The sequence below is a fragment of the Adiantum capillus-veneris genome, chromosome 17 (genome assembly GCF_014529385.1).
Source record: "Adiantum capillus-veneris isolate H3 chromosome 17, ASM1452938v2, whole genome shotgun sequence".
NCBI lineage: Eukaryota > Viridiplantae > Streptophyta > Polypodiopsida > Polypodiales > Pteridaceae > Adiantum > Adiantum capillus-veneris.
Window position 1 is genome coordinate 144912722 of NC_140947.1, and position 17402 is coordinate 144930123.

Below are 17402 nucleotides of genomic sequence, written 5' to 3' on the forward strand. Positions count from 1 at the left end.
GAGTAGCAATAGATTTTCACTCAAGTTTAAACTTATGTAGTAATACCTCTATCACACTGCTTAAACTTTATGCTTCCCAAGTAATGATGCAAAAGCTCCAATTCTTTCATCTTGAAAGTAGCATTCAAATCAACCTTAAATTCATTAATGCGTTCTCATTCGGATCAATAATCAACAAATCATCTACATATAGAAATAGATCACTCTATGCTTGACATACAAAGTGTTTTCAGTTGGACTGTTATGAAAGCCTCGTTTAACCAATTGAGTGTCAGCTTTCTCATACCAAGCACAAGGAGACTGCTTCAACCCATACAAAGCTTTTTTACATTTGTACACTTTATTTTCTTGTCCTTTCTTGATAAAACCACGAGGTTGTGTTACATAAACTTCCTCAAATATATCCCCATTCAAGAAAGCAGTAACAATGTCTGATTGATGTACATTTCATAAAAAATGAGATGCCAATGCACACAGAAAACGAACAGTAGTCATACGAAAAGTGGGAGCAAAAGTCTCTTTAAAACCAATGCCTTTCTGTTGTGCATAACCTTTTGTGACAAGTTTAACTTTGTAGCGATCAATCTTACAATCTGGCTTGCGTTTCAACTTGTAAACCCACTTTGTACCAATGGCCTTTTTACCAAGAGGCAAGTCACATTAAGTCCATGCGTCATTTTTTATAAGTGCATCATATTTTGATTGCATGGCAGAGCCATTCAATTTTTTGAATTTTGTGCTTCATCAAAAGAAAGATGTACCTTCTGATCACTTTTTGAAAGAGGTACCCCCTCATCACATAAACTAGAAACAACCAAAACATAACAATCTCATGTATACGATACATGGCGAGAACCTAGTGAATACGGCTAGACATAGGTACATCCAATTTATTGTCACACAAAGTATGCACTAGCCATTTTGGCAGACCTCTAGCCTCTTCATTTTCAGCTTTTTCATATCAAATACATCATGTACATCTGCACCAGTGATAAACTGATCTGTAACATTTTCAGAAATCTTTATAGGATGTACATTTGCCTCATTGGAATTTCCATTCAAGTTTTCACCCATTAAAAAGAGGCAACAAAGTGTCATAAATATCCTATGAGCTTACATTGCTATCTCTAGTACACAATAGCAAAGATTTAATAGAATCTTTCACAAACACATCTCATGGAACCAAGATACGTTTTGTTTGTGGATGGTATAACTTGTAACCTTTACTGTTAGTAGTATAACCAACCAAAATGCATTTAACAATCTTATCATTCAGTTTTCTATGTTGTGTTTGCAGTACCGAAGCATAAACTAAACACCCAAAAGCATGCATGTGATCAATAAATGGCTTCTTATCATGCCATGCTTCATAAGGAGTCATAGATCGACTTGCTTTGGTAGGACACCTATAAGTACATAAGTAGTACACATGATAACATCAAGTCAAAACAAATGTGGCAAAGCTTGAATCTTGAGCATTTTGTTGAGGTGTATACGCACTATACATTGGTGTTTTATCCCATGATAAGCCAAAAATGCATGAAACTCATGAGACATATACTTCTCCCCTTGATCTGAACGGAGGGTGTCCATAGTACATTTAGAGACAAGAGAAACTGCTTAAAGCACGTAGACACTTCGGACTTAGCTTTAAGCGGATACACCCATGTATGCCTGAAGCAATCATCAATGAAATTCATGAAGTAAAGGTAATTGCCTAAGAATGGAGTTTGTATAGACCCACAAACATCACTATGCTCAAGTTGCAACCTGTATCTAGCCCTTACTGAACCATCCTTTGAAAACTTTGAACATTGTAGTTACCCGAAATAAAGCCTTCACAAACATGCTTAGAAGGTGTTTCAAGAGGCGGCAAGAAGCAACCATATCATATTTTTGCAAACGTAGCAAACTAGTAAAATTTAGTGCCCAAAACGTGCATGCCAAAGTTTTGCATCTAAAATAACATTTGAATCCACAATTTCATTTGCAAAATTATTCCCACAATTATGATACAAAGTGAGCTTACATAGCCCACGAAACAAAATACGAGATGCAACTATTTCATCACCAAAAATGAGATCATGAATTGTACATTTGTCCTCCACAAATTTGACAGCAAGACCAAGTTTGGCAAGCATAGATACAAACAAAAGGTTATTTTTTATCCTTGGTACATAAAGTGTCGAGTATGAAAGAACTGCCATTCTGAGCAGTTAGCACAATCTTTCCAACTCCTTGACCGGATAAGAGGCATTGTTGACACAAGTGATCGTATTCCCACGAGGGACAGACTTGAGAGAGCTAAATAAGTCACGATGGGACGTAATGTGCTGTGTAGCACCACTATCAAAGTACCACACATATGAATTAGCAGCAGTTGATATACATGCATCATGGACAAAAGGATCATATGTACACTTTGCACTAAATACCCACTCTACATCTACATCAACATCACAATCTCCATTCCCAAATAATCTACAATAGCTGCACTTGCAGTGGATGCAGCCTCTTTCTTCTTGGCCTCTTTTACCTTCAGCTTAGGTTATTGCTTTATCAAGTGATCATTAGCCTTGCAATAATGACAACGCTTCTTCTTCTTACCTTTTTCACGAGAATTTCTAGACGAGGTGCCATTAGAAAATTTCGGAGGTCTTTTGGAGGGCTTTTTAGTAGAGAGAGAAAAAAGATCTCCTCCAATGAGAGAAGGGTCAACGTTACGTAGAAAAATAAGCTGATATTAACAAGGATATGAAAATAGTATCACCTACTCATTCAATGAGCCAACGATCCTTGAAAACGGTTACCTTTTCATTAAATGTGATTGCCTTTTTCACGAGGTCGGCGCCGCTCATTTAATACTGCTTTCCACATCATTCAAATTTAAAAAAATACAAAATTGTCAGATAATGTCAAAATTTGAAGATTTGGACACCGTCAATGTGTCAGGAACGCCCAAATACCTAAAAATCGACTGTCTACTCTACAATCCCCTTTTAGAGGTTTTTTGGCGTTTTCTGTAGACAGTCGATTTTTAGGTATTTGGGCGTTCCGAACACATTGGCGGTGTCCAAATCTTCAAATTCTGATTTTATCTGACAATTTTGTATTTAAATTTAAATGATGTAAAAAGCCATATTAAATGAGCGGCGTTGACCTCATGAAAAAGACAATCACATTTAATTGAAAGGTGATCGTTTTTAAAAAATGCCAAAAAGTTAGGTTTACTTTTAAAAGTATCAAGTTGTCCTTTTGGACGTATTCATAAGTGCAAAGGCATTTTAAGAAGATTTTCTAGAGACAATTTCTTAGAAGGCTCTCCAAATGACCTCCGAAATCTTCGAATGTGCTAGCAAAAGCATTAGAAACATGTCATCTACTACTCACTGATGAAGAACCATGAGAAGTGGCTACATTGCGATGACCACCTTTTCTTTAAGCAACACAAAAGCCTATTCAATTGCATGTTGTTTAGCCTCAAAGTGACTCTTGAAAAAGTAATGTGCATAATACATTAAACTTGACAGCTTGAGGGTTTTCTTAGGTCATAAGTCTCTAAGTACTAGAAAAATTATGGTAAGAGTTTGGTAATGCATTGAGAACAGTCTGCACAAGTGAATTGTCAAAAATGACTTCACCTATAGAAATGAGTTGCTCATCAATATAATTGATCTTAGGAAGAAAAGTGCCCATGTCATCTTTCTCTTGCATAATATTTGAATCCAGCTCTTTACAGAGCAATGTACTTTTAGCTTCATTGCGGCTTCAACCAGAGTATCCCAAGCTTGTTTTGCTGATTTTATTGAGCAGATGTGAGGAGTAATAGTATGCTTCACAAACTATGCAATCAATGCATGAGCTTGTGTATCTCTAATATCCCAATGCGACTCTTCAACCATAGGCAAAACAACTCTAGCAGTAACATCCCTGCAAGAACTTGCAACATCCTCAACATAGCCTACATCCATGCCCTACACAACATTCCGAACGCCCTTTGACACAATAACTTGTGTCATCATGTGAGACCACATTGGGTAGTTATTCCCATCTAGTTTATCCTCAACAACAAATATCGTGAAAATATATGTGATGTTGCCAGCCATGTGCACCTGATGTGAAAACTACCTAAAAAGAGAAAAAAAAAAGTAGGATTAACACGTGCTATTTAGCAAAATCCAAAGAGAACTATAAGGGACCCGTTTTGCAAAAAATTACACTAAAAGCACACCGAGCTCTATAGGCTCTTCAAAAGTATTAATCAACCTACTGATGCTCACCTTAGCTTACCCAAATTGGAGAAAGTGAGCAGGTGGGTGCTGGCAACGCTGGCGACTATGCTCGGGAGGATGCAACATACTTCAATACCAATTTTTGGAATTAGGATTACAAAGATGCACACACAACTTTGAGAAGATGAAGAAGCTCAAGGCACACAATAGAGAGTATATTGCTTAGTGCACAATAAAAAAATAAGTTGCCCTAGAATGATGGGCATATATACAATGCATGGGAGAAAAAACCTTCTAGTGAGGGTGTTGAAGCAAGGGACCCTTTCACGTGAGTTTTGACGGGTCAACAAAAACTCATCCACTTAGTCATTTCATTTTTGCCTAAGCTGGCAATGTAATTCATAAACCAAGACCAAATATGATTGTATCATAATAGCTTTGTACTCAATGAGTAGCTTGATATCGTAAGTCCACCACATTTTCGTAATAATTATTCTTTCTAGCCAAAATACCCAATTTTAACCTTGGGTATATAAGCCAAAACTTTGTAATTATTGGGGATCGAATAACTATCGAGATTACGTAGTGAAGAGCACACCTACACTTGCGTGGTCACTACACATTGTACGGGTAAGCATTGCTAATGAAACTTCTTGTGGTGCTTCCTCTCACTCTTAACATTGTGTACATGTCTAATGTGCTATGTTTGACTGTGTGTGCGTGACACAATGAGCGGTTTTAGCTCTAGGTTTTCTTGTGTGTTTATTTGCTCTTTGTGAGTTGCTAATGGTGTTTGAAGTGAAACTAAGCATGGACATAGGTAAATAGGCCTTAGGAGAAGCCAAACGACCTTTAATTTGTAAATTTTGGTGAAGGTAAGAGGTGGAAACGATCATGGTTGCTCACTTACCCGACGGTGACTTTTGCAAGTTTTGTTGTTGGGAACCTATTGCCTATGGCTTAGAGATCCCTAATCTCAAGTTTCATGTCATTTGCATCTCATTTGTTGACACCGTAACGACCATTAGAGTGAGAGATAGACCACATAGGAGACTTAGATGTTTTTCCCTTAGCTGCTTCCTTACTTGAGAGTGACACATTTGTCCTCAATGCATTGTTGTTAAGAAATTGCATTCAACATTTCCATGCACTAGTCGTGTCAGCTACGTCCTCAGATTGACATATATTATGCTAGTTGGAGTTCTCTCTAGGCTACTCCGTCCAATCGCGGCTATAACATTTAGTGGACTAGTAACTGGTGTGTAGTGGGAAATAACATGAACATAGTGAACATTTCATTAGAATAGATTCCTAATGAGCATAGCAAGAGTGCTTGCATGGAGAGAGCAACAAAAAGCATAACACCTAGTTAGATAGGCATGAACAGTACTTCAAAAGAGAGAAATTAATCTATTGACAGCAGTTGAGGACCAGATTTACATGGAGCCGATCCCCCCTCCAAAAGGCTTTGTATTATAGGTTTCCCCTATCAAGGGAGACAATTTACAATGCAATTCTTTGTGTTCCTTCAATAACTAGCTAGTGCAATGAAGATGGAAGCTTCAAGCACTAAGCAAACACTTATAAAACACAACATCAATTTCCTCACGGTCTCAGACCCAAGACCTCACACACCTTCGAGGATGGTGAGAGCTAGCGGGCTATGAGAGTAGATTGAGAGGAAGAAGGAGTAGTCTTACAAGAAAGAAGTATATCTCCTCACGTAATCACTTATAAAAGCTTAGCATAGCTTAGTAATCAGCATGGTAGAGGAGATGAGCATGCATTGAAGCTTGGCTCTTGGTTGGATTTGCATCACAAAGCCAAGAGTTGTTGGTGTATGCCTCCCTTCACAAGCTTGGAGTAGATGATGAGCTTTCCATTAAAGCTTGAGAAGGAGAGAGAGAGTCTTCTTGCTTCACACATGAGCTTGTGTGAGTGTGTGGAATAATTCCTTTGAAAAATCAGCCCCATCTCTCTCTTGGTCGACCCCTCTTGCTAAATCCTCTTGTTGGCTTCCCATTGGACCTCTCCAAGCTGAGCCAACGAAAATTGAGAAGCATAAGTGATAGCCTTGTGACACGTGTCCCCCTTTCCCCTTTTGTGGAGAGATTTAGGTAATTAAATAATGCAACTAAACTCTCATTGGACCCCTTTGTCTTCTGGCCAATAGAAATCAAGCAAGCCATTGGGCTGCTGAATGCTCATTGGACCCCTTGGGAGACTATCCAATAGTCTTCTAGAGAGCTTAATTCTTATTGGTTCTTTGATTAAGTGTTTTTAAATGAATTAAACTAGATTTAATCTAGCCTAATTCTCATTGGTCCACCTCTATGGTCATTCAATAGGATTTGAGTGCACCTTGTGGGCAAATGGTCTAAGGAACTGACATGTGTCCATTATGCCCTTTGTGTAAAGGGAAGCCTTTGAGTGTGTGTGTGTGTGTGTGTGTGTGTGTGTTCTCTCACAAACTTCTCTCTCTTCTCCTACCTTTAGGGCTCGCCCCCTCCTCTTTAGGAGTCATGAAGACTTTTTGGCACACTCACTAAGCATCCAATTTAACTAAGCTTGTTGACCATTGGACACAACCTTTGAATTTTGGAACCTTAGCATTTTGGAAGTCTTAATGGGCTGAACCTTAGGGTCTTTAAAGCCCATTGTTTCACATTGCTCTTTTGAAGATGCCCCCCCCCTTTGCATCCCTATTTTCCCTCCCTTGGATCCTTACCGTGGCTCGTCTGCCAGCTTAACCAATATTCTGCCTTTTTCTCCCTTGGTACTTTCCCATGTTAAATGATTAGTTTAGCATGAGAAATCATTAGGAGAATTAGATATTAGCTATTAGCTATTATGACATTACCTCTCTCTTGAAATCATAGTCATCCTTGACTATGGGGTAGAGAAGATAAAGCCTATTCATTAGTTCTTTTTCTAGCGGATAGAGGATCCCTATCTTACACTACGACATCATTCTATAATGGATGACTAATCCATTTGGCGCTTGAGAGCCTAAGGCTACCGCAAGCATGCACATTAGTCCTATCAATCTTCCATAGTAGAGTGACAAGCTCTACTTGGTGTTTGGGAGACATCGTCTCCACAAACTTGATCCTAAGCAAGCATACTACTTAACATTTGTGCACAATAAAGAAAAAGAGAGTCTTATAAGACAAAAACTCTGTTCATTTTAAACATTTGTACATTTGCTTACTCTAGGGAAGCATTGTAAGAATTGACAAGGTTTAGGTTATCCTTTAATTGTATGCATTGCATTCATCTAGCATCTTCAAAAGGATAATTTTTAACTCAATAAGATACCGTCGGATAGTCTTACCGCCTCTTAATACCTTGTCTTCATGGCCGAGAATGGACTCGGGTTTCATTACTTCTTCTTGGTCCTCAATCTCCGGTGGGTCTTCAATAGTTGGTTCTTGAGGTGGCTCTCCTTTGTAAGGCTTTAGTTGGCTCGCATGGAAAGCATTGTGTATGAGCCAATGGCTGGGCAACTTGAGTTGATAGGCCATCTCATTGATTGGTCTAAGAATATGGAAGGGACCATAGTACCTTTTTGCTAACTTAGCATAGTACTTTTGGTGTCCTGTAGGATTCTTGCCCGTCGTGTGCTTTAATCGAGCCTTGGAAAATTTAAGTAAGACCCAATCATTTTCTTTAAAGGCTTCTTCTGTGATAATCACTAGCAGCCTTTTTCCTTTGTTGTGAGATAGAGATAGCATCCTTAATCTTTTGGAAAGATTCTTATAGGTTTCGGCTATACTCATCTGCCCGGGGAGGTCACCTAATAAAAATGTAACCTATCACGTGAGTTCAACAGAAGGGTATTTAAAGTTCTTGAAACTTACAGAAATATATATACAAAAGGGCATTATTTTTTCAAAATTGAAAAGAACTTACATATTTTAAAAGAAAAGGGTACATTATATTCTTAACAAAACTCATAGATAAGGGGTTTTACAAACATCTCTTGAACGCATGTGATATGGTAGTTTTACACATAGTGAACCCCCCGAGCTCATCTGCAACGAAGATCTCCAATGTACCTTAAGTAGTAGGGGCCTTTTTGATCTTCCCTCAATTACCTTGAAAGGTGCTTTTTCCGTGGAAGTATGTACAATGTTATTGTAGGCATACTCCACTAAGGGTAAGTACTTCTGCCTTTGGGATCTTTGATGTACTTTAGTTGCATAGGCTTTTAGTAGATCAAGAATTGTTAGGTTAGCTATTTCACTTTGGCCGTCCATTTCTGGATGATAGGCTGAAGAGAGGTTTAGCCTTGTCCCTAAATTCTCAAAGAGACCCTTCCAAAAATTACTGGTCATTCTAGGATCTCTATCCGACACTATGGACATTGGCAAGCCATGGTACTTGAAGATTTGTGAAATGAAGAGGGTTGCCATTTGATGGGCTTTGATAGTCTTTTTGACAGGTATAAAATGAGCTTGTTTGGTAAACTTGTCTACTATCGTCCATATTCCCGTATTCCTATGGATAAACTTAGGCAATCCAAAGATAAAATCCATGGATATGCTCTCCCATGGTGAATTAGGGATTGGCAAAGGTTGAAGCAATCCAGGTTGCTTCCCTCTATCAAACTTCGTCTTTTGGCATACCACACACTTAGAAACATACTCTTGTATGTTTTCTTTCATGGTAGGCCAATAGAAATATGTTTCAATCCCTTTTAGGGTAGACTAAATCCCTCTATGCCCCACATAAGGAGGAGCATGAGATTCATATATTACTTTCTCACGTAGTGAGTTAGTAACGCATAGTCTATTTCCATAGAGAAGATAACCATCTTGTAAAGTAAATGGTTCCTCTTTCTTCCCTACTGCAAGGGCTGAAATCACATCTCTAAAATCGGGATCAATAGCATACTCATCTATCATAGAAGAAAGATCATTGTGAGTTGCTATGGAAACCGCATTCACTCTCAGCCGTCTTGAGAGTGCATCGGCTACTTGATTATGCTTGCCAACAAAGTGAGCAATATGAACATGAAACTGTGAAAGGAATTTTTTCCACCTCATTTGTTTGTCGGAGAGCTTGGTCTGTGTCATGATGTTAGCAGCAAGCTAACTCGGATACCATTTTTCGGAGCTCTCATTGTAAAAAAAATTATTATTTTGATGAATCGGGAATATTGTAACTCCTACTTTCCAAATAAACTTTGTAATTGATGAGCTGGGGCTACAAGCTTCCAGATTGTATCAACCTGTCTTTAGTTAGAGCTCTCAGATTATTAGTTTTGACCACCAAAAACCTTGGCTAAGGTATAAAAGCCAGTTTTTTATAAGTTTTTGGATAATGAAATACAGCGTGAGCTAACAGTGCTCACTTCTGTCCTTCTCGCGCTTCCTACTCCCTCTCCGGTTGTCACATTGCAGTTGTGTCTCTTGCATTGCAACCGTAGGTAAGAGCTCTACACATTGACATAAGCATTTCATGGTAATCTGTAGCTTTTGGTGTCGCTGACCCACGGACTAATTTCATCATAAGCATGAATTTACACTTCAAAATCAAAAACTAAGTATAAGCAGGATATTGGGGCATCATTGCTAAGCATTTATATGCATTCTGGGTTGAAAACGACTAGTTCAAAAACTCACTGCTATTAATAATCACGATTTTTGCACTTGACCTAAAGTGAGATTTGAGACCATAAGCATGTGTGCTTAGGTCTTATAAACATGTCCTAGAAGTTTTGTTACGTTTGGATGTTGTTTGATGGTGTAACGGATGTGATTTGTTTGCCGATGAGCGATTGGCTTTTGTGATTTCAATCATTTGAGTGTAGCTTGAGTTAGATGCAAGTTGTTTGTTGTTTTCTAAGAGATTGACAACCTTCTGTAGCCTCTATGCACTAGTCGAGTCAGCTTTGTCCCATGGATTGACAATTATATTTGTGGTTCTCGCTATGTCTGCAATAAGATAGGAGTGAGGTTAGACACCCATCCCACATTTGGCACTACTGCCAAAGATCGAAGAAACCTAAACTAGGAAAAAACACGAGCATCTTGTGAAGTTATCTTTTAACTTCCTCTAGGATCTTCAAAACTTTATTTTAGAACCGCATAGCTTAAGATTATCGTCTTTTGCTGTGTAGAGGTAGCTTGGAAGTAAGTTGTACTTGCTAATTACCTTTAGGATTGTAGTATTGTAGGATTAGGTTAGGATTTTTAGAATGATTGACGGACGAGACAAGTCTTAAGATCAATGCTCAAGAAACCATAAAAAGCAAGAAAACGAGTGTTTGTGGACACTTTCTACCACCCATTGCAATAGAACCTAGGAGTAGAGTAAGTAGAATTCGAGGTGGATTTCGGAACATTGCTCTCTCCAAAAGAATCAATTGTGCGTTGTTATGTGAAGTTGCAGAATTTCACGTCCACGGCTTACCAAAAGACTGCCGACCACTCAATCTGAGTGGAGAGTATGATTTACAAGTTGTATGAACCAGTGGGTAAGCTCATGGACGCATTGAGGTAAAAAATCCAAGAGTTTGTAAAAACTCAGATTATTCACTTTTTCTTGACATTTTAGGCCAAATTAAGTTTTGATTTGATTCAGAGGCTTAAAAGAGCTCATGAAAAGACTGTCCAGTGAAAAAAGTTCAAAAAAGTGTTCATTTTAGGCTTAAAGTAAATAATTGTGATTGTTTACTTTAAGCTCAAAAGTGACCAAGGTTGATACCCGAGACTCTATGCATGTGTGCAAACAACTTTTGTAAAGGCCCATAGAATTTGGATCACCAAATTGACCAAAAACTAGGTAAAAACTAAATTCTGTACTGCCTTTCGAGAACTTGAGTGTAAATTGGGAACTTTTGTTCAAAACAAGTAAAACTTGATTTATAAGCTTATATTGATGTGATAAACATGTGTATATGCTCATTTAACCAAAAAGATGCAAAAATTTAGCAGATGTAAATAATCATGATTATTTACTTCTGTCTCATTTTTCAACTTTTTTGACCAAGTCTGCATACCACTAGCTTTATCATGTTATGTTAAGCTCACAAACCAAATTTGGTAAGATTTGGATCATTGGATTGAAAATTGTGACCAAATTCGCAAAGTCAGTCTGCAGACACAAAACTGTTGACCATTTGAACAAAAATTATCCAAACTTGATGAAACTTGGCTAGGGAGCTTGTGTTTAGCTACTTAACAAATCTATGTCAAGATTGGGACAAAAACTTGCAACAAAATAGCTGGAGTAAATAATCGTGATTATTTACATATGCTACAAAATTTGATATTCTTGCACATTTGAGTACACCACGAGGTCAAGCATATCAAATAGACCACACAAATCAATTTTGGTGAAATTTGGATCACAAAAGTCAGACTTAAGCCAAATTCTTGAAAACTGAGTCTGCAGACAAGAAACAGTTGATAAATTGAACAAATTTTGTTCAAACATAGTGAAATTTATCTAGAGACCTTAACAAGTTGTATACTTGCAAATCAAGCCAAAAAGTGTTAAAAAATGAAAAAAGTAAATAATCGCGATTATTTACTACTGTTACCATATACATGTGGTAGTGATGTGTGTGAACACACTAGGACCGCTGGGGCATTTTTTCCCTCTTTAGGAGGTTTTTTCCCCCGTGCATTGTATATACGCCCATCACTCTAGGGCTATCTATCTTTCTATTGCACACTAAGTAACATACTCTCTATTGTGTGCCTTGAGCTTCCTTCGTCTTCTCCAAGCTGTGTGTGTTTCTCTGCAACCCTAATTCCAACAATTGGTATAAGAGCAGGTCACGTCCTTCAGGGCTTAGTCGCCAGCCGCTCCAGCACACGCCTGCTCACCTTCTCCGATTTCAGTGAGCTTTGGCGAGCGTTCGCAGGTCGACAAAAATTTTGGGAAAGATCAAAGAGCTTGGTCTGCTCAGAATTTTGATTTGGGCTCATTTCGGCCTCCGTTTCCACTACAGGCAGTACTGCACAGGCTATTTCGTCATTTTGTGCAGAATTTTTGTCAGTGCCGTTTTCTGCATAACATGTGCCTTACAGTCTTCTACGGTTTGTGCTATATAGCACAGGTTGTTCCCACTCCGTTTCTCCTATTTTCGGGCAGTTTTCACATCAGGTGCAACATTTACCATGGCTGACAACAACAACACAGATGTGTTCAAGATGTTTGCTGTTGAGGACAGGTTGGATGGGGACAACTACCCTATGTGGGCTTATATGATGCAACATGTTCTTGTGTCAAAGGGTGTCTGGAACATTGTGCAGGGCATTGATGTACGTCCTGGTTCTGAGGATGTAGGCGATGTTGAGGATGTTGCAGGTCTTGCTGCAAGGATTGCAGCTGTTAGAGTTGTTTTGCCTACGGCAGAACAAGCTCGTTGGGATGTTAAGGATGCGCAGGCTCATGCATTGATTGCGTTGTCTGTGAAGCGCACCATTGTTCCTCACATCCGTTCTGCAAAATATGCAAAACAGGCTTGGGATATTCTAGCAGGTCTTTATGCAAGCCGCAATGAGGCTAAAATTGCTTTGCTGCGTAAAGAGCTGGAGTCGAAGATTATGCATGAGGAAGATGATATGGATACTTTCCTTGCTAGTGTCAAGGATATCAATGAACAGATTATTTCTGCAGGTGAAGTCATTTCAGACAGTTCCCTTGTGCAGACGGTTCTTGATGCCTTACCAGATTCCTACCAGACATTTGCTAGTACTTGGAGACTGATGACCCAAGGAAATCCTGAAGTTGTCAAGTTTGATGCATTATGCACATTGCTGTTGCAAGAGTCACTTTCTAGAAAAAACAGGACTAGGCAGCGTGCAGTTGAACATGCCTTTATTGCTTCTCAAAGAAAGGGTGGTAACAGTAATGCAGCCACTTCTTATGGTTCTTCTGCGAGTGGCAAAAATTATGTTCCTAATGCTTCTACTGGCAGTACTTCGTTTGGCAATTCTGGTGATAAGGGAAAAAAGAAGATGCGTTGCCATTATTGTAAAGCCAATGATCACTTGATCAAGTCGTGTCCTAAGTTGAAGGCCAAAGAAGCTAAGAAGAAAGAGGGTGGTTCCACTGCAAATGCTAGTTCCACTACAAAGGCAGCCATTGTTGGGTCTTCTGTGAAAGGAGACTGTGTTGCTGATGTTGATGCAAAATGGGCTTTTAGCGCAGAGTGCACTTACAATCCTGCTGTCCATGATGCATGCTTGTCAGTTGCTGCAGATTCACATGTGTGGTATTTCGACAGTGGTGCTACAAAGCACATTACCTCACATCGTGAATTGTTTACCTCTCTCGAGTCTGTCCCTCATGGGAATTCAGTCACTTGTGCCAACAACGCCTCTTATCCAGTTCAGGGAGTTGGAAAGATTGTGCTCACTGCTGCTAATGGCAGTTCCTTCACACTTGTTGATGCACTTTATGTACCTGGGATCAAGAAGAATCTCTTATCTATATCCGCACTTGCTAGACTTGGACTTGTAGTCAAATTTGTGGATGACAGATGTACAGTTCATGATCTCAGTTTTGGTGATGAAATTGTTGCATCTGGGCTTCTGTGCCGTGGGCTGTATCAGCTCACTTTGTATGACAAGTGTGGACAAAATTTTGCAAATGCTGTTGCAGATTCAAGGGCTATTTCAGATGCAAAACTTTGGCATGCACGTTTTGGTCATCTGAATTTTGCCAGTTTGCTGCGTTTGCAGAAATCTGACATGGTTGCTTCTTTGCCACCTCTTGAAGCACCTGTCAAACATGTTGTGAAGGCTGTATTTTGGGTAAGATGCAGCGTTCTAAGTTTCCAAAGGATGGTTCAGTTCGGGCCACATGCAGGTTGCAGCTTGTGCATAGTGATGTTTGTGGGCCCATGCAAACTCCGTCCTTGGGCAATTACCTGTACTTCGTGACTTTCATTGATGATTACTCCAGGCATGCATGGGTATTTCCGCTTAAAGCGAAGTCCGAAGTTTTTATGTGCTTCAAACAATTTCTGGCTATGGCTGAAAATTTCTCGAAATGTCTCATGAATTTAATGCATTTCTGGCTAGTCGTGGGATAAAACACCAATGTACAGTGCCTTATACACCTCAGCAAAATGGTGTTGCTGAGAGGAAAAACAGGTCACTGACGGAAATGGCACGATGTACGGTCAAAAGTCAAGCTTTGCCGCATTCTTTTTGGCTTGAGGCCATTATGTGTGCCACCTATGTACTTAACAGGTGTCCTACGAAAGCTTTGCAGTCTATTACTCCATATGAAGCATGGCATGATAGAAAACCTTCTATTGAGCACATACGTGTTTTTGGTTGTTTGGCATATGCTTTGGTGCCACAAGTGCAATGCAGAAAATGGATGATAAGGCTATCAAATGTATTTTTGTTGGTTATAGTGCTGAAAGCAAAGGTTACAGGTTGTATCATCCGCAAACAAAACGTATTCTGGTTTCTCGGGATGTAGTGTTTGTGGAAGATTCTGTTCAGCCCTTGCTGTCATGTACTAGAGACAGTAATGTAAGCTCACAGGACATTTATGACACTTTGTTGCCTCTTTTCAGTGGTGGAAATACGAAAGTAAGTTCCAATGAGGCAAATGTACAGCCTATGGGGGTTTCTGAAAATGTTTTAGATCAGCCTATTACTGATGCAGATGTACATGATGTACTTGATGAGGAAATGGCTGAAAATGAGCAGGCTAGAGGTATGCCAAAATGGATGGTGCACACTTTGCGTGACAGTAAATTGGATGCACCTTTGTCTAGTCGTACTCGTTCAGGCTCTCGCCATGCATCTTATGCATCAGATTGTTATGCTTTGGCTGTGTCTAGCTTACATGATGTTGAGGAGCCAATGAGGCAAATGTACAGCCTATGGGGGTTTCTGAAAATGTTTTAGATCAGCCTATTACTGATGCAGATGTACATGATGTACTTGATGAGGAAATGGCTGAAAATGAGCAGGCTAGAGGTATGCCAAAATGGATGGTGCACACTTTGCGTGACAATAAATTGGATGCACCTTTGTCTAGTCCTACTCGTTCAGGCTCTCGCCATGCATCTTATGCATCAGATTGTTATGCTTTGGCTGTGTCTAGCTTACATGATGTTGAGGAGCCTCTATCTTTTGATGAAGCACAGAATTCAGAAAATTGGATGGCTGCCATGCAATCTGAATATGATGCACTTATAGAAAATGACACATGGACTTTATGTGATTTCTGGAAAAAAGGCCATTGGTACGAAGTGGGTTTACAAGTTGAAATGCAAGCCGGATTGTGAGATTGATCGCCATAAGGCTCGACTTGTTGCAAAAGGTTATGCACAACAAAAATGCATAGATTATGAAGAGACTTTTGCTCCTACTTGTCGTATGACTACTGTGCGTTTTCTATGTGCATTGGCAGCTCATTTTGGTTGGGATGTACATCAATCAGACATTGTTACTGCTTTCTTGAATGGTGCATATTTGAGGAAGTTTATGTAACGCAGCCTCGCGGTACATATTTCTGAATTTAAGGCTGATTTGAATGCTACTTTCAAGATGAAAGATTTGGGGTTGTTGCATCATTACTTGGGTATACAGTTTAAGCCGTGTGATGGTGGTATTGCCTTGTGTCAGAAAAGTTACATAGAGACATTGCTATGTAAGTTTGGACTTGAGGATTGCAAACCTATTGCCACTCCCATGGAAACAGGTTTGAAGTTCAGTCTACATGATGCTGGCGATCCTGCTGATGTCACTCTTTACCAAACTGCTGTTGGTTGTCTCATTTATGTATGCAACACGAGACCGGATATTCAGTTTGCAGTCTCACACGTCAGTAGATTTATGCATAGCCCAGGGTCTAAGGATTGGCAAGCTGTCAAGAGGATTTTGCACTACCTTAGTGGCACTTTACATCTTGGCTTGTTTTATCCCAAGGGGGGATCATTGCCGCCAAACTTACATGCTTTTTCGGACTCACATTGGGCTGGTTGTTTTGACACACGAGTGCCCACAAGTGGTTTTTGTTTCATGCTTGGCAGTTCATGTATATCATGGTTGAGCAAGAAGAAACCTACTGTGGCCACTTCGAGTTGTGAGGCTGAGTACAGGGCAGTCTTCACAGCTACGGTTGAGTGTGTATGGCTCAGACGCCTTATGGCTGATTTGGGTGTTGGGCGCAGGACACTGCCAACACTATCTACACTGACAGTCAGAGCGCATTGGCAGTTGCGAGGAACCCAGTTTTTCATGCTCGCACAAAGCACATTGAGGTGCATTACCACTATGTCAGGGAGAGGCTCTCAGTAGGAGAGATCAGCTTGGCTTATGTGCCAACACAGGACAACCTTGCAGATCTTTTCACAAAGGCATTGTCTCGTGAGAAGCTTGAAGCTTTCCGCAAAGCTTTGGGCTTACTCCCCTTTGTGGACTGATCCTATCCTTAGGGCATGGCACTTCCCTTTACTCATGTGCCAGCTCTCGTTCACCGCATCACTCCAAGGGGGATTTGTTACCATATACATGTGGTAGTGATGTGTGTGAACACACTAGGACCGCAGGGGCATTTTTTCCCTCTTTAGGAGGTTTTTTCCCCCGTGCATTGTATATACGCCCATCACTCTAGGGCTATCTATCTTTCTATTGCACACTAAGTAACATACTCTCTATTGTGTGCCTTGAGCTTCCTTCGTCTTCTCCAAGCTGTGTGTGTTTCTCTGCAACCCTAATTCCAACAACTACTGCTACACAGAGACACCAGTTTTGACTTTTGAACTTGTACAGTGTTAGACCAACATAATACAAGGCCATAAGCAATTTTGGGTTCAATCTGATCCAAATTAGTACATGTTTAATCAATTTTCAGGTTGCAGATTAGTCTTTGGCTTTTTGCTAAAGTGGAATCTGAAAGTTTCAACTGCTGACTCACTTAGCTCGATTTGAAGTGATACACATAGACCAGTCACAATAGTTAGCAAAAACTATATAGTCTTTGTGAAAGAATAGCTAACTTGATCAAAATTGATACAGGAATGAGGTTGCAGACAAGGAATTCAAAGCTTGACAGAAGTTGCAAATCGAGTCAAGTGGAGAAATTGACAACAAGTCAATCCTAAAGTAATTACTCTATCCAGGGTTTCATGTCTATATAAACCTTAGATCTGGTCGTATACTAGGAAACCAAGGCATATTTGGA